Genomic DNA, 23,455 nt, shown 5'->3' on the forward strand with positions numbered 1-23,455 from the left:
CCATCAAGACAGAGTAAGGAAGCAGAGCATGGTAGTGGCTGGGGAACAGGAGGTGACCATCAAGTCCTCTGACTTCTCCTCAGTGCCCCTTGCTTTCCTGCAAATAACTGCTGCTTCCCTGCAGATAACTGCTGGCAATGGTAAGGTAGTGTTCCCTTCACTGCCTGGACTTTTTTTTTTTTTTTTTTTTGCTGTGGTTTCTCACTGTGATTTGCAGAAATTTCTGTGTATCCCACAGCTGAGCACATCTGAATGCTCCTGGTGTGGACCTCAAGCAAGTTTAGCTCAGACACAGTCTCAAAGTGTACTGTACAGCAAACAACAAAATGAATCAAAACCAAAGAACCCACTTATAACAAAAAATGTATTTATTTGTTCCTTACCAAGCAAAATCACATCTTAAGCTCTGCTCTCCTTGGGACTGAAGTGCTGCTAGAAAAGAACTAAGTACTGTTGTTCTGGTAGAGAAAAGGAGGTTGGGAATGCTGAAACCACAGAAGGGATGAAGAATCAAAGCAAGAAACACCCAGGATATTGTTGTGACCTTGTATCTCTGGGGAGATGCAGGAATCTGAAACAGTAGTTGAGAAACAAGCTGTCTGTTTTGAGAGGAAGATGGGGCAACCGCTACACTGGACGCACTTTGCTCTCTTATCCGTACCCAGTTGCAGTAACTTCAGTGGGATTTTAGCACGTACTCACAGTGACTTTGGCCCATTTGCATGCACGGATGTGTGCACATGTGTTTCACAGAACTGCAGCTCAGACAACCAGGATTTTCAATGTCCTCAGGCAGTAGTCAAACCAGGTGAGCCAAAAACAAGTCTGCAGCTTCCTCAGTCAGGAAGAGGGGAGCTAAGTATGTCGTAGCTGAAAGTCACTCTTTGCCTGTCACACACAGTGATATATGAAGGCAATCGCTTCAGTGTGCGTTTAATTACAGTATTGTAATTAGCAGGTTGCAAGAGCAGATGCAGAGGGTCTTTTCATAGAGCAGACTCTGATAGGTCATGAAAACACCTCAAAAAGAAAAGGGCAGAGCAATGTCACATTGTAATGCAGCTCTTTGTGCCTGGAAAAGAGGGTTAATTAGCTGATTGCTCCACTCTTCATCTTCATTTCTTACGGTGGAGGGAACATGATAGGAAAGGGACTAATTTATCTTCATGAGTTTTTAGAATTAGCAAATAGCACCCACTCTTTGTTCAGCCTGGCACTGTTGCTGGGCCTGATGCTGGGGCAGGGCCCAGTGAAAAGGGAACAAAAACTCCTCGAAGATCTTCATTCACCCTGAGGAAAAGGAGAGAGAGATGCAATATTTGAGCGGAGGTCACCATGGCAACTAGAACAGTCCTTCCTATCATTTCTCATCGCGAGAGAGCAATGATGATTCTGGGTTAATGCTGCATGTGGGGACTTGTAAGTCACCTGTACTTCCTCAGCACCTATTAACCAAGTTCATTTCTCAAAGTATCCCTTAGTGCTTTGTGGCAGCAAATGGCAGCAAGGTTACCCAGATCAGCTCCTTTTCAGCTGTGGGTAACTCTGTGAAGGTTTTGAGGGTCAGTCAAGTTCAGAGCTGTTTGACAGGGAAATTGTGTCACTGCCTAATGACAAGCAAGGTGAGGATTTTACACTAGATTAGATGTGGTTTGAAGTCCTTTAAGAAAGCTACGATCTTGGTAGCTGTGGGAAAGGGAGTACAGCAATGCTCATGTTGCAAAGCATGTCAAACAAATTTAATAGTTCAGGAACTGTTTTTTTTTTTCTTTTTTTTTTTTTCTTTCGATAAACAAAGAGATCTAAACTAATCTTTTTCCTCTTGGGAACTTCACACCTTGTTATGTTCCTTAACTTATATTATTATTCAAGTTAAGTACTAGGTCCTAGAGTTTGTATTTATTGAAGTTATCTATTTAAGGGATTAAAGTGCACAGTCTTTTTAATTGTGCTTGCAGAAGTCAGTACAAATTGCACATTTAATTATTGTGTACTTAAAATCTGATAATCATAGAAAATCAAATACACAGCTTGGTTGATTCAGAAAATATTTTTAATAGGGCACTATTAAATTATAGAGTTAAACATTATTAGATATATTTATTCATGAGAGATAATTTGATATGTAACAAAATAAACCAATACATGGTGTAACCTCTTGCAGTCTAATTTTCATGGATGAGCTCTTGCATATTTAATATCCTTTGAGGATATATTTTAACCTAGACTAATTACTGCTTTCCTCTTATTTCTGTTCAGTTTGACATAGACATTTGGCTAAAATAATGTAATATTGTTATTACTGAGCAAATTAAGTAAATCTAGCTTATTTAATTTAGAGTCATTGTGTACACTGTAAATGCCCTGATGTACGTTATGACAACATGCATTGTACACTAAAATAGCTACGGATAGAAGAAAACTAGTATGTTAAAAATAATCTCTGTAAAACAATCTTACATTGTGTGATGAACACCATCAGGAATATTTTCTAATCTTTGAAACTGTTTTATAATATCTGTTTCTCATATCATCCTGGTACATTTATAAAGAGGAACAAAGTAAGAATTTAATGGTGATATAAGTTATTATTACATTATTAAGACAATTAAGCTTAAAAGACTATCAGGATACCTAGGGAGCTTGTCAGAAACATTCAAGAGAGAATACCTTAGCACAGAGATTTTGTACTTTAAAATAGGTTAATTAATTTAGAGCCTGTGTCATGGCTTTGATATATACATTCTGTGTCTGAGAAAATTTTTAATGAGACATGTCTTAATTTTGCTCTCAATGACGTCTTTGTAAAATGCACTGGCAGGTCAGCTTACATGTTTATACATTTTGGTATAATGCCAGTAGTGTCAGTTGGTTTAAACAGATCAGCTTTGCTTTGCTTTGCTTGGTTCATCAGTCAAACGTCTTGCAAGACTTTGCTTTGTTTGGTTCATCAATTTTTTAACATACTAAAGTTTTAATAGGTCTTCTTCACATGAAAATAATTTACAAAATAATAAATATGAAAAATAGTTAAAGAGAAAGCTTACATTCATGTAACTTTAATTTGAATTTGATGTTATGGTTATGATAAATACTATAAACTGAAAGTTTTCTAGAATTCAGAGCCATATAGTAATCTGAAAGAAAATATATTTTAATCACGTCATAATCCTTTATTAAAATTTTTCAGGTTTCTTTTCTTCTTCAGAATTCCTATTGCATTCATATTAAAATTCTTACATGTGTTAGATATGATATAAAGGTTACTATATAAAGGTTGGAATCTTGGTCAGTCTTCTATGAATGCTTGTGATATTCAAGGTCCTATAACAAGACACAGACTGAACACTGTTCTCTATCAAAATAAGACATGGAGACAGTTTTTGCAAAACCATCAAGTAGTGCTGGAAATGTTTTATGGGCTCATTCAGACTGAAGTGCAATAAGGTCCATGGATTAAGAGAGGAAAAGTGTTTGCTAAGACTGTCATCAGTTGTCCTTGCAAAAATTGTGCTAGAGCCAGAAAAGGGGGGAAAAAAACACAAAAAATGAAATGCATTTGAATGTAGCCCATCACCTATTTACTATTAATTTCCTGTCTGTTAATACAAGATTGGAAACTCAAGTTGTTGAATTTCACAGGGTGTATTATCATTAAAGAGCAATTATATATATTTTACGTATGTATATGTTTACTTTATCTGCTCCTAGTTATTTTATTTTGGCCTTCTGACACCTGTTCATGATATCCAGGTTTAATATATGGTGTTCGCACCCAGTTCATAAGAAGATATTTCGAATGATTTAGCCTGTTAATGAACACTTGCCAGTCTTTTCTCAAGCCATAAACATTTATCCTGTTCAAACTGATATTTTTGTTTGTGTCAGAAACCTTATAACGAGCTGAGATTACCTGAACTTTTGATTTAATAAAAGCGACTCAGCCATTCCTGACCAAAATAAATAAATAAAATTCATCAAATGTGTAACCAGTAACTAGTTATAAATAAAAGTTTTCAAGATAAAACTAGATTAGGAATACATTAAAAACACTTCCATTGCTCTCCAGATTGCATAGAAATTTCTTCTAGTAATGAATTTAGATGACTTCATCATCATGCTGCCCTCATGGGGCTTGTTAGGAAAATCACCCCCCATCCTGGTGCATTGGGTCTGGTGGATTGCTGGTGCTCTCAGGTTGCTCTGATTTGACCATAACAGTAAAAAAGAAACAAACAAACAAGAAGTGAAATGAATCAGCTTCCCAGAGGGAAGCCTCTGTGCTGGGGGCTGAGACCAGTGATGTACTGATAGAAATGTCACTGCCACAGGTGAGAGTAACCAAGCTAACTATGCTATTTTCACAGATTCAGTCACTAACTTCAGCACTAATGGAAATTTACTTGACGTGCTAGATGTGAATTATTTATTCAGTTAAATATCCCATAATCTTCTGGCTGAAAAAGAGAGGGACTTGTCCTGATCTGACACGATTCGTCTGCAGAGGTCATCTGTGTTCTGAGTGCCAGAAAACCTGCTGAGTGCTCGTGTGAACTCAGCCAGCTCAGAGTTATGAACTAATACTGATACCAAATATACTTTTAAATCTATCAGCTAGCAAGAAAGTAAAATTGCTTGTAATTTAAAAGGATGGCACTCCCTTTGCAATTGTTTGCTCAACTATTTCTTGACTGGTCCGCTTGATGGACGAATGCGCAAGGAGATGGAAAACTTCATCTTTCAACATGAAAGAATACCAATGCACTGTGAAGAACTGTTTCTAGCTCACTTCACCGTGTTACTTCACATTGCTGCTAATTTCCTAAAACTGGCTACCAGGTCAGCTTCTACTTTGTTTGATGATGCGTGCTATGGTATCTGGGAATGCTCAGCAACGTGCTATGGGCATTGAAGGATTTAGGAAACCAAAGTCCCTCTTCTGCAAGGAAATTAAATGACATTGTAATAACATGTAAAAGTTTTGGAAACTTTATATTGCTCTGTTTTTATTACCTCTATGCCTGGTTCAAAGTGCACACATTTCTTCCCAAAGTAGCTAAGCTGGTAAAATATGCGTTATTCCACATGGATCTTTTAGGACCGGCAATCAGCCATTAATTACAGAGAGCCAAAGCATATTATACTTCATTTCACTGATACCTTGCATGAAGCAACATCAAAATTCAGAAATATTTGGTAACCTTTTCTTATGGGTATTTGGCACCTGGTTTTATGAATTAGTGTACTTAGCAAGTCATTTTTCCTCATATCTACTAAAAATAACAACATGAATTCTAAGAGGTTGCCAACGTATTACGTCCCGAGGGAGAATTTTGCTCTTCTCTCATTTATCTAGGCGTGTGTAGAGGCTTTTGACCCATTTAGCATAGATAAATGACCCATGATGTGAAATTTCCCAACAGTTTAATAATGCATTTAACTCAAAGTGACACTTGCTTGCAGCTGCCTTAAAGCAGTTTCCAGGCTATATATGTCTCTTTGAAATGATGTATGACAAGTAGGAAAGCTTCCTTGATAGAATCCCAAATCCCATGGGTGAGTAACAAGAAAATCCTTTTTAGATTGCCAGCAGCAAATTTATACTTTGCAAGTCTTTATTTAATTTTATCTGTTTTTCAATATCATTTACAGTTATGACCATTAGTCTAAAGCTCACAGTAACTTCTATACAAATTATTTTTTCCCCACAGTAATGCACTGTAAATACTTTTATTGATCCCATTTTTTTTTTCACAAAATACCAGAAGTAAAACCCTTGTCTTACTACTGAAAATGTTTTTGTAATCCTTGTTCTAACTTAGCTGTATCAAAATTCTATTACTTCTGAAACCAATGTAGTGAAAGAGAAAGCTGCGTTCTGTACCAGCTTAAAATCAAGAAACTTTCTAAACAAAACTCCCTTAAATACTTGAAGACAGAAGTGTGAATGATAGTTCTTAATTTTTACTTGCATAGTTTTAAAGCAGTCATTACTGAGTGTGGGGAAAGATCTTTATTAAATCTACTTCTCGTGTAGTGAATGATTTCCCGTAATACGTTTCATAATATTAGCAAGATTTTAAAAAGCGAGAAAGAATAGACTTGAGAATTCAACCAATTTGAAGAAGACAATCAAATTTATTATTTAATAACATTTATTTCTAGTAGTGAAATAGAAGACAAACAATCAATCAAAATCAGATCCTGTATTGTCCTGAGTCATTTAGTGCAGATAAATGATGTAGTGTCCCAAAAGTCTACAAACAGAAAATCAAGTATCTGTCAAAACCAAATGAACCCCCCCAAAAAAACAAACAAACAAACAAACAAAAAAACAAAGAAAAAGATGCAAAAACACAACAGGAAAAGACTTAAGTCCACAAGGAAATGTTAATGTGGGTGGAGGGAGAAGAGGGGGAAAAAAAACACCTGAGACAGCCACAAGCCAGATGATTAGAACAGAAACACAGAGTTCACAGAATGTTTGTTACCTAGGACTCTGATCATTTTTCTGCTCTGTTGCTTCCTTTTTCCTCCCAGCTTTTATCTGTCTCGTGTTTGTCATCCATGGTGACATTCACCTTGCTTAGTTCCCATTGCAGGATCCCCAGGCTCATCAAGGCACAGGCCGTTTAGTGATACTTTTTGTTAGGTGTTTGTACAGTGTGCAGAAAAACTTGGCCCTGACCCGTAATTTGTAATACACATACAAAATAACGGGGTTTAAAAGTTTACTCCAGCAACCCTAACTGAGCCTGGAAAACAATAGTTGAACAGGTATCAGAGAAGAGCTAGTTCCTGTGTTCAGCACAAATGCTATTCTACTTGCTGCTTTCCTATTCATTGCAGTTTAAGCCTGTCTCCTCTGCTCCATTTTGATGTAAAGTCAAAGAAGTAAGCTTAAATCACAGAGAGTATTTTTGATTTAGAGCTAAACATGTCTCATATTTGATTTCTGCTGGCTACCATGCTGAGAAGCACATGAAGCAGCCTACCTGAAGTTTATTCAGAGAGGACAGTGCACTCAGAAGTATGTGAGCATGGCTGTGTTAGGCTTCTCACCACCTGTAAAATAATTGGGTACAAATTGCCTGAGCTAACTTTACACATCAAACCAAAGTTAGACATCTGTGCCCTTCAGTATGGGGAAGAGTGCTCCAGAGAGGACTTCACCCACCCCACTGTTGGCCATCTGTCTCCTCCGTGTGCCGAACCACATTTTGGAGGATCCTGTCTTTTGATACTGACTGCAAAAGAATCCTTCTGCTCGACCTGTAACAGATAGCCAAAGTGACTAACACGGCCTAGCAAGGCAGGAAATTCCTACCTCGTTAGAAGCCTCGTCCCACTGCCAATGCAGCTTATTTTATTCAGTGATAGAACAACAATAGAAGCCGTATTGCCAAAAAAAAATAAAATGGATTTGCTGATACCAAATATGTGTTGACTGGAAGGGCTGGCTTGCAGAGACGAACTCTCTCTAGCCTAGACAATGTCAGCATCACCATTAACAGCGCTAGTTGCCAGCTCCCTGTGCTTGGCCACTGGAAGTGGGCTGCATCATGCCTCACCTTTGATACAGAGCGATTCTTTGTAGCTGGGGACAAACACAGCTTTTACAGTGTGAGCTTGGATAAGCCTGCAAAAAGGGTGAAGCTGCCGACTACCCTGTAAGAAGATGAGCACAAGAAACAGCAGAAGTGAGGCCTATATCAAAGTTAATGAAGAAGGCACAGGGTCTAAGGAAAGGAGGAAATTCTTTTAGGAGTTTGGGTTTGTATGAACTTAGAGAGATCAATTTGCTGCTGAACCATGTGAACTGAGTGACAGAGTTCATTTTGAGAAAGACACACAAACCAAAGCTTGCACAGCTAGTGCCTCAGATCAGACTGACCTGATGAGCTGCACTCTGCAAGAGCGGAGCTCTGAGGCTGCCACGCACTCAGAGCACCAGTGGCAGAAAGCAATCTCATCTCATTAACACAGCTGCTTTCCAGAACATTTGTTTAGAAAATTCATTCTTAAATGAATTAATTAGAAATAACTTATTTACTAATAAAAGAGACAGATGCCAATTCATCTTTTTTTAAATAAAGGAAATAAGTGATATTTACACATTAGCTTCCTTTTCATAACCCAGATACTGGATTTATAAATATGAATGCATTTGAAAGACATTTGTACCACATTTCTCAGAAATAATATCTGGTTTTAAATATTTTTGCCTACCACACTTTTTCAAAATAAATAAAATCAACCCTCCCAAAGAATATTTTTTGCAAGCTTCTTTAAAGTGCAATCTTATTTGTTTTAAGCTCCTTCACCAGTCATTGTTAATAAATAATTATTCAGTTTTTCAAACTGAAAAAGATATCTTCATTTAGTATGATTAATGCTAATATACAACCTTATTTGCATAATTACAAAATAAAATAGATTCCAGATAGGAATCTTTGTTACTTCTGTTACCAAAGACCTGAAAAAAGACATTACTTTTCAAAATTATTGCAAAACATAGTTACAATATTCTGTGACTAAATTGGAATGTAAAATTTATTCATCACCATGCATCCCAAGGCTTTCCAAAACAAAAGTTTTATCTCTGGGACAGAGTGAATTAATCTACTAAAAGTATGTATCTGCTGAAACAGATATTCTTTCCCTACTTTAAAATATTTGGAGTTGCTTTATGTGAAAATTAACTAAGATTCTTAATGGAAGTAGCATTTTGCCTTTTAGAATGTATGGAGTATTTTTTACTTCTTAAAAGCTTGAAAAGCATCATCCTCTTTGCAAGTTTTCAAGTGCTTTTTACTGCTGTAAGGAGAAGGCTCACTTTCCATTCTGTGTGCCAGTTAATTCAATGATCTAATTGAAGGCACAGTAGACTTAAGAATGCAGTCTTTGTATGGTTTACATTTAATAGCCAATTTCCTTTTTCTGAATATATTGTTTTGATTTCAGCTAAACTGATGAGGCGTCAGAGTGATTGTACCTCCCTGCAAGTTGCGTTATAGGAGCTGCACTGAAAACAGGTGATGTTAGTCATACCTCCTAATAAATCAGAGGCTACACTTGGGTTTCATCACAACTGTCTTAGGACAAAAAGGCTGGTAGCACAAAACAGCTGAGAAAAGACTGTCTGAAGAATCAGAGCATCAAGGAAATTCCCTTTTCCTGGGGCTGCTTGTTGGCTTTTACTCAGGCAGTTCCTGAAATCAATGCAGTCATTTAGCCAGTGACTCGCCAATCATTTTTCTAAGGAAGTATGAGAAAGAGCCTCAAATAGGAGGGACAATGCAAATGAGAAAATGAATTAATGGCCATTACAACAGACAGTAAAAGAAAGTGCGGTTCTGAGGAAGCTTGAAAGTGTTTAGGTAGATAATAAATGTAAGCAGAATGCTGTTGATTTGTTCCTACCTTGAAAAATGACTAAGTGTCCTTTTATATTTGCTCTTGTGTATGTCAAATAATAGGGGATCTGTTCTTATCTCTTTCTGTAGATGAAGTGAGGTTTTTCATCTCCAGGCTGTCAATTTATGCTTTCCAGTAGCATTTAAAGATATAACATTATTTTGATTTGCCAACATCTACAGCTCCATAGAGCTACTCTTCTGGAATAAGGAATGCTTGATTTTTTCCAAGCTATTGTGTCAGAATTAATTAGCTTAAATGTTTTGGTAGTTAACATATTGAAGAATTCACAGAGGCAAATTGTGTCGGTCCCTGCATGTACATATGTGACCTTGCGCAGGGAGAGAGGGACTCTCCTTTTTTATTACACTGTTTGGCAGGGCTTATACACAATCATAATCATTGCACCTAGAGAGTAAAGGATTATTCAAGGCTAGTTTAAACTGAAATACATGACAAGCAAAGTAGGATCAGACACAGGCTGGTGAATATAGTTCCATATGCTATTTAGAAGAGAAGATATACAAAGATAATATAGCTAACTGAATTGCAATGGGAAGGGAGAGAATGAAAGCAAATTGAAACATGTCTAAATCTGCCTTGCAGTTTGAATACCTTCCTTATGAAAAGTCAAACAGCACCATAGATGCCCACAAATGCTGTAAGGACAGTGGATTTATATCCTATCAGAGTAAGTGCTTCCTAATACTTGTCTTTCATGAAGATAAATGATTAAGCAGGGACTCGATATGAATCCTGGATCTCCAGCAATTTTCCTTCCTTTGAAGTAGATACAACCTGCACCCAATATTCTAATGAGTCTTATTTGTAACATCTGATTAGCACTTTTATGGCTGGCTGATTGTGACAGTGTAGGTGCAAGCACTGTGAAGAGATTTGTATCAAGGCTTTCATTAAAGAGGTGAAACTTGCACAGACGTTTTGGTGGTGAGACAGATAAAGGCATATTGAGATGGGGTCCTTCAAATGCCATATTGGCTCGGAGTGGGTTAACAAGGGCCAATTAACCCTGTGTTGCTACAGGCATCAAGTCTAGTGAGAGCTTGGCTCAGCTGCCTGCAGAAAATGAGGACAAAACAAAAAAAGATCTCTGTGGTAGATGGGGACAGGAAACAGCTGGATGGTTACATGTGTCTCTCATCAGATGGCTGGGCTCTGGGGAGATAGGCTAAATAACCATTAAATAGGAAATAGGCCTTGGGACGAGTCCTTTAAAACATTTATTGGATGACTGTATTTTTAATTTTTGTTTGTTTGTTTTATTCTTATTTTTGAACTCTGATTGCTCAGAAGAAATGGAATTAAAGAATGTCTGAGGAGGGCTGCAATACCCTGTGCTGAATGGAGTGATCAGCAACAAGAAAGCCCAGAGGTAACAGAGGTGTATCTTTCTCTGAATGGAGATATTTCACATAAGCTTGTTGACACAAAGCTTGCAGCCTGTTTGTCAGTGATTATGAGATTAAAAACCATTACTAAATACAGGCTGAAAAATAGTAGCTACCCATAAACCCATCCTCTCCAGCAGAAAAATGAGTGGGATTGTGATGAATTAGTGTGGGTTCCTAAAACAAAGTGATTTGTACATAACAATAATACAAGTATGAAAATGGGTGAGCCACATGCCCTTTTTTCCTTGACTGAATGTTGATAGTAACTTGAATTCTGTGCTGATAAAAAGAGGGAGATTATAAAGTAAAAAATGTGAATGAAAATGGGGAAACAATTTTTAAAAGCATTTTGGATCCATGTTGGTTTATCTTTAGGTCTGACGAATACTTTACATCATGTACCAAAGCCAGAGAACTACAGCATAACTCTTCTGTGTTCTGGTAATGGAGTCCTGAGGACTTGGCTGGTGGTCTGTGCAATTCTGTAACTGAGCTTTGGGCCGCACTGCATCGCTCACTGGACCAATCCACCACTTCACGCTTATCTATGATCTGGGGTTACTGGCAGTGGCCACATCCTGATTGCTGGTATTTTGATGGCTGCACCTCCAAACAGAGAAAGTGTGGAGGTTACCTGTGTCAGGGCCACGAGGCTGGAAGGAGGTAAGTGTTATTTCCCCTTTTGTTTGTTGTGTTGTGGGATCCCATTCAGTTTCAACTGTATTGTTTTCCATGAAAAAGTTCGCACTTCCACCAGAGCAGAGGGGCTGTCCTTTATGTTGTGTATTCAGTAAATATTACATTTTCCTGGGGGGATGGGAACAGGAGAAGGTGTATATATATTTTAAAAGTCACTTATTTTCACCTGTGCTTGTATGAATGATAGTGACCTGATATTTAAACCAAATGGGTTTAAAGAAAAGTGTACAGCATGAGTAACTGGAAGTAGAGGATCTCTGTTCCTTGTAGTTGAGATGGTCATCCAAATCCTCTGTATTCAAAGTGATCTGCAGATTGCACTACACTATTTATGATTATTTCAAACTGTAAGCACAAGTAGTTCTTATAGACAGATTGTAAAACATTAGTAAAACAGGCCAGTCCCACTTTTTTTCTTTCTCTCTTTTTTTATTCTTTTTTATTTATTTATTTTTTTTTTTTTTTGAAGCATGTTTACTTAGCACAGGTATTTTGAGCCTGGGGAGGCCCAAAAGGTATAGAGAGTTCCTAATTGGGCATTTGCCTGTAAAAACCATTAACTAAACTAAATGTGGATTGAGCATTTGAGATTAAATTGCAAGCATGGAGATCAAATCTCCACAGGCAAGTTAAAATCTACCAATTATTTAAAGGGTTTAATTAAGTGCAGATCTTTCAGTAGGCTGATTTAAAAGGACATAACCTAACATTTGTAGCCAATAAAATGTAAGGAATAAAAGACTACTTTTTCCATTTATTTCTACCATAAAAATGTGTGCTGTAAACTATCAGGAACATCTGAAGATATTTCACAGGAAGCACCATCTGTCTTCTTGGCAGACTATGCAGGCAGTGTGGGTGGCTTAGTTACTTGCTTATGAATCTATAGCATCACTTGCTTAGTCTGCTAGATGGGGCTGCCCCTATCTTGTTTGGAATGATTTCAACATCTTTTTGGGTGCATAAAGCTGTTCTCTCACTTCTTCTTTATCTTTCTTTTCTTTTTTTTTTTTTTTTTTTTTTTGCCTCTGCAATGTGCCTGTTCTGTGCACCTGTTTTTTTAAAACAAAACAACAACAACAAAAAACAAGCTGGCAATTTGCTTAGAGAATGCTTACCTATAAAGGTAAGTCTCTTGAGTCTCATCAGGAGAATACTTCTTGCACATGTATATTTTTCTATGTAAATGTCTGCCAGTTTTGAAAGTTTATTCACTCACACCACTTTGTAAGTAAAGCGATTACAACAGGCACTGTTACAGAAAAAGTGTTTCTTCTCCTTTTGTCCCATGGAGACGCTTCTCCCTGAAAATGCCTGCATGCTTGATATTAGGGTGTAATCCAGAACAGTTTTTCATAACTAATTTAAGTTACCAAATAATTAATTGGTCCAAAAATTCAAGGCAGGCTCAATACTGCTGACTGCAGTAACGTATGCATGTGGCAGAAAGATTTTTGTCTGAGACTTCATTCAGTGAGCCTATAATAGCCTTTGAGGAAAAGAAGTAAACCAAAGAAATACTATATGTCTGTATGTATGTGTGCAAGAAGTGAATGCTGTCAGAGATGTAATCTTATTTAATAAGTTCACTTACTAGTCAAACTACAAAATTCTCAGCATGTCTTCAAGCTTTCACATATTGTTTTTTTATAGTATTGTAGTCACTTGGTAACAAAGTTTTAGGCTGTTTATCCTGGCTTTGAAAAACAGCCCAAAAGAGTGAAGACAACATTATTTATTTATTGATTTGCACATTGAGAAGAACATGAGAGATCTCATGACACCATTTTACAGACAAAGAACAAATATATATTTTAAGGCTGGCTGCTGACTTCCAGGTTATGCAGTGGAACACATTATACTCTAAAGAGTACCAAAACCAGCCTAGAAGTTCCTCCCATGCAAGGATTAGAGATAATAAGGTAGAGAAAATACACAAATTTACTGTTTCTTGAAAGGAGGACCAAGAGCAAATAGTAACAAGTAAACAGGGATGTGTAGCCCTTGATGTTACCAATGTGTCAGTAAGAGCTAGCAATAACCCCAAATTTTAATATTATCTATCAGTGGGAAACTTTATTTATTAGGAAACTCATATGGAAATGTATTAGGAAATTTCTATTTTAGTTCTTGCTCCTGGTGTGATGTCATTTCATGACTTTTTTTGAAGGAGAAGCAGGTTTTTTCATGTCACCCAGTAAACATGCACCACATACATGTGCAAGAGTCTTGAATGCTATTGTGAGAATGTCAATTACAGTTTAGGTAACTTTTATGCCCTAATATTTTGCGCATTTGTTTATGTACACATGATTCACCTCTCACCTTGCGCCTTCTAATATGAAAGAAAAGGCTTCTGTTGGCTGCAGTGAGTTTTTAAACTGTGTTGAGAGAGCATCTTTGTAGTAATGTGCTTATTAGTGCTTTGTAGTAATGCGCATGGGGCTCAATCTCCATCATGGCTGATAAGCTACCAACTTTGAAAGTTTCTGCGTACCACTTTTAGTTTCAGGGGAAAACACCTGAAAATTCAGTACTTACCTCTGGAACAAAAGAGGGAAAACAAATGTTTGTTTCTGTATGTGTCAGTATGTTCAGCTGGATAAAAATAGTGCTAAAAGTTACATGGTACTATAGCAGCAGAAAGAAAACTTGCTTTTTGGCATGTGTTGTATTTCTCTAAGCTAAACTAATGAAGTAGACTATAGAGTTTTATTTCTCACCCGTGTATTCTTGCTGAGGTGTCTTTCTGCGTGTTTTTTTTCTTGTTGTTGTTTTGTTTTTATAGAAAAAGTTGAGTTTTGCAACAACGGCTTACTGCCTTTACAAATAAATTACTCCAAAAGTAAGAACAGAATTTGCTCTCTTCTCAGGAGTGCTTTTCAGTCCTAGTAAATACTCATCAAGAATCTTCTCAATGACAAGAATGTCATAATGATATCTCTCTGTCAAGTACAACCAGAAACAAGTTCCCAGCTGCACCCTAAGGGAAGGAAGATTGAATAAAATCCTCCTCAGATGTCTGGTTACCCACACTGATACAAAGATGATCATCTTGGTAGATAAATTATAATATTCTCCTAGTCATCCTAGGCAACAGCGCTATCATGTTATTGTCACTTCACTGAGATACGTAACTCTGTCGAGATACAAATGGCAATTCAGACGGCAATGACGTGCCCTCTACTATCAGCTACTCTAGATGTTATTCCTTTATTCAGTCAAGCAGAGTTTCTCCTCCGCTGGCTAATGCCTGCCCAATCTTGGATTCAGCAGTAGTGTAACATTCAGGGTCTGCTTTCCAGATACTTCCCCCTGTGAAGGAATTGGCAGAGAATGGGCATAGAATTGGCTCCACACCACTGCTTACTAATGATCAGAATAGCTGGCCAGGCATGAAGAGGAATGTCAGCTGCAATAATTTATTTCCTTCCCTGGAGCAGATGAGGAGCAGCGTGGGCCTACAAGGAGCCTCGATGCCTCCCTAGGCTTCCTGGGGAGCAGGGCAGTGCTCTGAGCACCCCTTGCTCGCGGCTGTGCCTAAAGGCACAGGCTAGCGCTAGCTGAATTACAGACTCTTTGAGTTGCTGCTTTATATGCAACATTGACATTCCTTTCATTGCACATACAGTGTTCATCAGGCATTTGAATCTGGATAATGAGAAGACTGCATAATCCAATTGCAGCTCTTCATTTGAAAGTTTTATTTTCCTCTCATGGCTGATGCCGTGGCTCCAGTTATTCCTAGAGATTATCTGATCAGCACTACAGCTCTGCCTTTCATGGGAGGAACTTAGCAGGAATGGGTAGCTCCAGGAAATCAGCTTTTTTGGCTTTTTTTTTTTTTTTCAAGTTCATCCTCCAAAATAAACAACTAAATGTGTGTCATTTGAGACTGGGAGGAAACTGGACATGTCACTGGGCATGTCAACCTGACTAACCACTTCACTTGAAACTAAAATGATAATGAAATTAAAAAAATAAAAATAAAAATAGTAAGTTGGGGGTAGTGGCAGCTAAATTAAGTTCCTGCTAACTCCTAAGGACTGATTTTAATTTACTGGAAACTTATCGTGACACTGGCATCTATTGATTGTTAAGTTTCTCCTGACAAAGTTAAGACACCAGCTTTCATTTCAACGTAACTTTATCCTTTTGGTGTAATTAAAGAAGGTGAATTATTCTATCTTGCTGTTGCACAGTCTTATTGCTCCTCACTGAGGATATCCATATGGTAAGGGACCTTTTGGTGTAAAGTATCAAATCTAGCCAAGTGCTAAGCTCCCACTGAGGCAGGTATTTCTTGGCTCCTGTAAATGGCTTGTAGAATATATAGAATAAATCAGGTGTCATCTAGGGGAAGCTCACATCCTTCCAACTTAAGACTTCGTGAAAACTTACGTGGTACCTTCAATTCCTTTAATCAGAGTATATATTAAGATACACCTTTGATGAAAATATACATCATTAACCACACAGGCCATGTCAAAGTCAAAGAAAATAGTTCCTGCAAATATAAGAGTGAGTCTGAGTTCATAAAGTAAAAAGAATATTTATTAGAACACATTTTGGTAGACATTCATCTGTCTCTTCCTGCTGCTTTTCTGTTGATTAATTCACAATAGTATACAACCTTGCCTAATTTGGATTTTTTTTTCCGAGAACTATTTTTTGGCTTGACTGTCCACTGAATAGTCCCTGCCTGTTCTTCTAGTGCCTCTAACTTCTCTCAGCAGTGAGAAACATATTCTATGAACCATACTTCTTGAGAGTCGCAGTTCTTTCTGAACAAAGTGGAAGGTATTAGAAGAGGTAATTTGTCTTGGATACTTTAAACCACTCCCCCGCCTTCCCCCCCCCCCCCCCCCCCCCCCCCCCAAAGGAATCCTTGAATTAGTAAGTATTGGTTTGGGAGAAGACTGAGGGCTGAGGAGAAGAGCCTAGATTTGACTGATCTGTTTTTAATTATCTCTGCCAGAAGCTTTTACTTTATATTCACTTCCTTACATATAGAGCCAAGGCCATTATGATTCCTGGTTATTACAAATACACAAATCACCGTACTGATAATGGTTATGTACTAAATTTTCTTTAGCAGATCTATTTAAATTTATCATGTGTGTTCAGTGGTCTTGCTTATCCCTTTGTCTTTTTTGTCACGCGTTGCCTCAGCAAACCCTTATCCACAGAGAGCTGACTTCTGGGCGCTGAATGGAGTCCCTTATCTTTCAACATCTGGGAAAAGTGATAGTTCTTAAACTTGTCAACAGACACAAAAAGAAAGATGAACGAGAAGGGAGTTTTTAGTATCTGAAAACTGAAGAACATTAAGAAACAACAGTCTAGAGCTGTTCCACCTGAAGGTGGTGAAGCACTACAAAATGTAGCATGGAAACCCTGAAGTAGAGAGTGAAGAGACTGTGGACCACCTTGTTCCTTCAGGAGTTATTTAAATCTTCCTATGAACACTTCACTGTCCAGCGTAGATTTAAAAAAAGAAACGCTGTTAGCTCCCAGAATACAGGAAAAGCTGCCTAATCTATCACAATAAGACAGTTAATCACCTTTGACAACATATGTTTATAGCTGAAATGAAACATTCACTACTTAGAAGCATTTGACACTGCTATATTGCGCTGCTATTAGCGCTGTTATTTGAGTCCATATATAGACAGACATTTCTTAAAGATTCAAAAATCATCAGATTCAGCAGAAACTTCAAACCCACTTAAAATGCAGTGAGTTTAGGTTGTTTTTGACAGAACAAAATGGAATCTTTATAAGCCATGAATTAAAAATCCTGTGCAAGATGAATGGGTTCATGTAGCATAGAAGTCAGCACCTGAGACCAAGCAGAGTACGTTGATATTGTGTTCCAAAAGCTTAATAAGTTTGTATCGAGTATAGAACAGATCAATAAGCTTAGCTAGTTTCTTTTTCTGCTGATTTTACTGCAATCAGAGCTGAAACCCGGAACTTGCAAAACTGAGATCTTTGTTTAGTACAAGAATCTAGCAGCTGCTGGGAGGGATTACAGCTACTCTGGTTCTCTTCACTTGCTTAGCTGAGGCTTAGTCTTAACTAGGAATTTAATTGGGTTTTCTGTATTTCTAAAGAAATGCACTAAAAGCTAAGATACATAGTCAAATATTCCTTTTCTGTGTGGTTAAGCTGCTGAATTTTGAATTATTTTCTGTTCAGATGCATAGCTTTATAGGATGCCACTATATATATATATATATGTATATATATGTGTATATATATATATATAGGATGCCACAGGGGAAACCAGCTGATGTGATCTTTTTGGACTTCAGCAAAGCTTTTGACATGGTTTCCCATAGGATCCTACTGGACAAAATGTCCAGCATACAACTTAACAAAAACATCATACGATGGGTGAGCAATTGGCTGACGGGCAGGGCTCAAAGGGTTGTGGTAAATGGGGCCACGTCTGGCTGGCGGATGGTCACTAGTGGGGTCCCTCAAGGCTCCATTTTAGGGCCAGTCCTCTTCAATGTTTTTATAAATGATTTGGATGTAGGACTAGGAAGTGTTTTGAGCAAATTTGTGGACGACACCAAACTTGGAGGAGTTGTGGACTCGGATGAGGGTGGAAAGGCCTTGCAGAGAGATCTGGACAGATTGGAGAGGTGGGCAATCACCAACCACATGAAGTTTAACAAAAGCAAGTGCCGGGTCCTGCACGTGGGACGGGGCAACCCTGGCTATACGTACAGACCGGGCGACGAGACGCTGGAGAGCAGCCCCGCAGAGAGGGATCTGGGGGTTGTGGTTGACAGCAAGTTGAATATGAGCCAGCAGTGTGCCCTGGCAGCCAGGAGGGCCAACCGCATCCTGGGATGCATCAAGCACGGCATTGCTAGTCGGTGGAGGGAAGTGATTGTCCCGCTCTACTCTGCGCTGGTGCGGCCTCACCTCGAGTACTGTGTGCAGTTCTGGGCACAACAGTACAAAAAGGATATTAAACTGTTGGAGAGTGTCCAGAGGAGGGCGACGAAGATGGTGAAGGGCCTAGAGGGGAAGACATATGAGGAGCGGCTGGGGTCACTGGGCCTGTTCAGCCTGGAGAAGAGGAGGCTGAGAGGGGACCTCATCGCAGTCTACAACTTCCTCGCGGAGGGGAGTGGAGAGGCAGGTGACCTATTCACTGTAAACACCAGTGATAGGACCCGCGGGACTGGTGTTAAGCTGAGGCAGGGGAAGTTTAGGCTGGACATCAGGAAGAGGTTCTTCACCGAGAGGGTGGTTGCACACTGGAACAGGCTCCCCAGGGATGTAGTCACTGCACCAAGACTGTTTGAATTTAAGAAGCGACTGGACTGTACACTTAGTCACACGGTGTAAACTTTTGGGTAGACCTGTGCGGTGCCAGGAGTTGGACTTGATGATCCTTATGGACCCCTTCCAACTCGGGATATTCTATGATTCTATGATTCTACCCTGAACAGCCTGAGTTGATAGCTTGGGTGCTCTCCTAAGACCAAGAGCTTTGAATGACCTCTCTTGGCTAAGCAGCGTGTTTATCTTGGTGCTTTTGCAATTAAGCAGAAGTGTGCGAAGGCTGCTCCTTCTCTTGGTTCTCTGGAGAAGGAGGAATAGAGGGAAGGAAAGAGATCCAGGTACCTTTATTCAGGAGCAATTTCTGGGCTCTGGATCCTAGGTAGATTTAGGCAACTCCATAAAGCCTTTAATCAACTCTCCAGTGCTCAGGGTTATCATTTTGGTTTCTCCAGGTATCTAAAGTTTGTTCTGGCTGTCATGGATGGTACTCTAAGATTCCTGTCATCCTGTGTCCAATGCCTGTGAGCTGAGGCATTTAAATTTCTACTCCATTCCAGGAGTCAGGGACTAAACTGTGGATACTGCGAGGCCTGACATGAAGGACCTTCAGTCCTCACTCAGATCTTATGATATATGGGCAGTGATTCAAGAGACCTGATGTTGCAAAATCAATCAGTAACTTCCAGCGCAGTATTTTTCAATGTACTATTCTCTTTGATGCATTGTGCTTAAGAATTACGAAGAAGGGCTGGATGAAGAATTGTGAGGGTGACTGTTAAACTCTGAAGGTAGCTCTTCCTATGATGAAACCTCCTCCAGCACCTTTAATTTATCAGATGTTTAAAACAGATATATAAAAGATAAGGGTGGGGTAGAATAGAACATTAACCAAAACACTCAAAGTGTAACTGTTTGCAAGACAAACGAGATAGAAATAGTTCAACAAAGGTGTAAAAGTACTGATGTTTATAAAATCTCCTAATAATGTTGACTGAGGTATCCTGGAAAGGCTACCATTGCTGACTGGATTTCTGCTCTAACACAAGGCTATTAGTATATAGGTCCACCATAAAGTGAGTAATGCTAGACTTAGGATTAAGTAATACATCACGTATGATTGATAATAAATGTGAAGGGAAAACTGAGAACCAGTAAATATATTTTTATTAGATCAAATGTGAAGACAGGAATGAAAATTAAAGGTAGAAATCTAAGAACATTAATCTTGAGAGAGTCAGACCCTACCATATATGAGTCTAGTCAAACTGGGATGAAATAGAGGCAGCTAACTCAGAAGGAAATGAAAGGTGCTTAGGGTGAAATATCCCAAGCAGACAGGCCAAGACAGGGGCTGATCCAACACTACATGTTCAGAATGGGGAAATTCAGATGATAAACAGAACCTGCTTTCCCTTGGGGTCCATCTTTGAGACAAGCACATTATTGCTCTTCATAAGCATCCAAAGACTGTGATACTTATTGACCCCAATTAAACCTTCCTCTGGTTCAGCAACCACTAGATAGTGGAATTTACATTCCCTTGTCAAAACACCAAGGTATTGGCAAAATGCAGCAGCAGAACTTTAGCTGAGCAGCTTCAGGGAAGGAATGGAAAGTGAGTGACACAGATGATTAATGAGCCTATTAAAGCTGAAAGTCTGACACTGTAAAGATAAGCTGGCAGTGAAAATGACTCCTACCGTATATGTATCAAGGGCATCAGAAAGAATACCCTCCATATAATAGCTACCCACCATCATTAGTGGCAGGACATACATATCTAGCGTGTGTTGCCTTATTGCTATTTAGTCTTCTCAAGTATTTTGAGGTGAAGGGCCTTGAGCAATAGCATGAAGTCTCAGCCAAGTTGGTGGAGGCTTTGTTGAGGTCTGATTTAAAAGGGCACCCACACATCAGGTAGGAGGAACCAGATCAAACAAAACATGGCAGGTGACAAAGAAAAACAAATGTGAATTTTAACTATGCAGTGGCAGAGCAGGAAACATAAGAAAGTGGAGGGAAGGGTCTGCTGTGGGGGAGAAAAATGGTTAAGTCTGTGCTGACCTCAGGGCTTGTACTGCAATTGTGTTAGAAATTGTATGTTTGTGTGTGAGAATGGTGGACTGAGACTTGGACATCTCTGCCTCTGACTTCCTGTAAAACCCATTACCTCACATAAATACTCAATGTGTCTTTCTGTACAGGATTCTTCTAACAGAATTATGCCCTTGTGGTATACACATGTATGCATATTGAGTCCAATGTTCCTGGAAAGCGTCAGATGTATTACTGTTGCACTGCACAGATGGTCTGTGCATGCGCACTCAGTCTGATGCATTCAGAATCCATCAGAGTTAGTGGAACCATGCAGACCATCTGTGCAGCATGTATACAAAAATACGATGCTTGCTTTCTGAAGTTTAAGAGTTGCTACATAAGTGCTGTAGAGTCATGCTGTACAGAGTCACTGGAAACATGTCTGGGATTTCTGGACTGTTAGCAGCTATGGCAGGTGCTCTGTTATCTTAGGAAATTGTGCAAAATCTTCGATCTTCACCCAAACAAAATTCCTGAATGCAAATGCAAAAACCATATATTCTAGATATTTTTTTAAACTACAGTTAAAACAAACAAACAAACAAACAAAAACACTGTGGCAGTTATCTTGTGCCAGCTTTCCTTAACATGTTGATTTCATTTATCCATCTCTAAAACACATACATTACTGTCATTCATTCTCCTTCCTCTGCTGTGCCTATTTAGACAATACAACTATTATTTCCAATTACTCAGGAAAGTGGATCTGGAAGTTTCATTCAGGAGATGTGTAGATGCAGTTCAATACAAGCATTAAGTACTATATTTTCATTTTTTAATAGTAGGTGGAACAAAAGGATTCTTAGCCTGTGAATTTGGCGCTGGGTATTGTCATAGGAAAGCACACTCTTCTGCAGTATTGTAGAATGTGTGTTTGCCAGAGCTGCTGCCTGAATGCTTGATTTGTTCCTGCTATAATGTCAACTTTTATTGTCACAGTTTACAAATATATCCATCCTCTTCCAGCCTGTAACTTTTGTTATTTCCTTTAACCCTCAGAAGAGAAAAACATCCAATTGTTTGAGTAGGTCCCCATGGTAATCTTCAGTTGGCAGTGCTGTTACATGCTGCTTCTCCTGAGGACTAGAATACATAAAGAAATACGTCCTCAAAAATTATCTGATAAGTCTGGCAGACGTAGCCCAAATGGAGAGGAGTTATTATATCATAAAAAGGTCCATTAGACTGATCCTAACTAGCATAAAATTTCAAGAGGAATAACCTTAAGATAGATTTTATTTTTTATTTTTCCCTGCAGTAATGCAACAGCATTATTAATGTGATGATGATAGATCACCAATAACTTCCACGGTTCTTTGGAATACTTAATACAATGAAAAGATAGCATAATTAGGTGTAGGTAAGAGTAAAGATGCATTGCAGTTTCATAACTTCTCCTTTTCTCTTTTTTTTTTTTTTAAACCTTGGTTGTCAGAGATGCAGTATAAAAGAAATACCCAACAAAACAAACAGCTCCAAAATGCTATATTTTGTTTTATACTTCTTCCCCTCCGATTTCATCCTGCTAAAACACAAAATCCCCTAAGATTTTTTTTCTTTTTTTTTTCTTTTTTTTTTTTTTTTAACTTTGTGATTTGACCATCCAATCACAAAAGTTAACTCTTGAGAAATTACAGGAATTAAAGACACTGGGTGGGTGGCACTCCTATTTGATGTAGGCCCTCTGCAAAGGGCAGACTGCATTAAAGGAAAAGCTCTGGGTCTTGTTATGTTTATTCAGACACAAAACAGAGTAATGTAGAGTACGTTATATTATATTTATATTAAATCTATACTTTGCTTATCTTCCACCAATAGATACGCATTTAGGGAAGCACTGCATCTTCACCGTGTCGTACTCCTGATTTTTCTGCATAGAGTGACACTTGCCTTGTGCTATTCAGCAAAAACAAAAGCACAGCGCCAGTGAACTAGATATCCTTGCTTAGCAAGAATAAGATTAATAGATACATTATTACAGATTTTCTTGTTTTGTTTATTTCATGACTTCAAATCAGGACATTGAAAATCTATGTTTCTGTGATAATAGTTTCCTGAATGCAATAAAAAGTGTTTTAATTGTTTTAATTTAATATGTGAGTACAAAATATTCAGCTTCATGCTGCTTCCATATAAAGACACTGAATTTATATTAATGTGATCTAATCTAGGATTATTGACTACATAAAGACATAAAACCCAAGCCATCCAGTATATGAATGTGCTAAAACACATGATTAATAAAAAATATTTTGACTTTTATACTCCTTTGGTTTCTGTGCAAATGCACAGTATTTATTTTATATATATAAAAAAATCTTGTTTCAGAAAGTAGTAGCTATTTCACAGCAGTACTACAATATAACAATTCAGATTTAATGAAACATTTAAAATATGCTATTACTGATATTGTTTCATTATACACTTTCTTGTACACTGTTTTCATGCTTAAGTGACCTCTAAATTGGACTATTGCAAATCACTACTAATGGGTTTGCAATGAAATACTCAATAAGAGTTTCTAT

This window comes from Cygnus atratus, chromosome 12 (assembly GCF_013377495.2).
Source record: "Cygnus atratus isolate AKBS03 ecotype Queensland, Australia chromosome 12, CAtr_DNAZoo_HiC_assembly, whole genome shotgun sequence".
NCBI classification, from domain to species: Eukaryota; Metazoa; Chordata; class Aves; order Anseriformes; family Anatidae; genus Cygnus; species Cygnus atratus.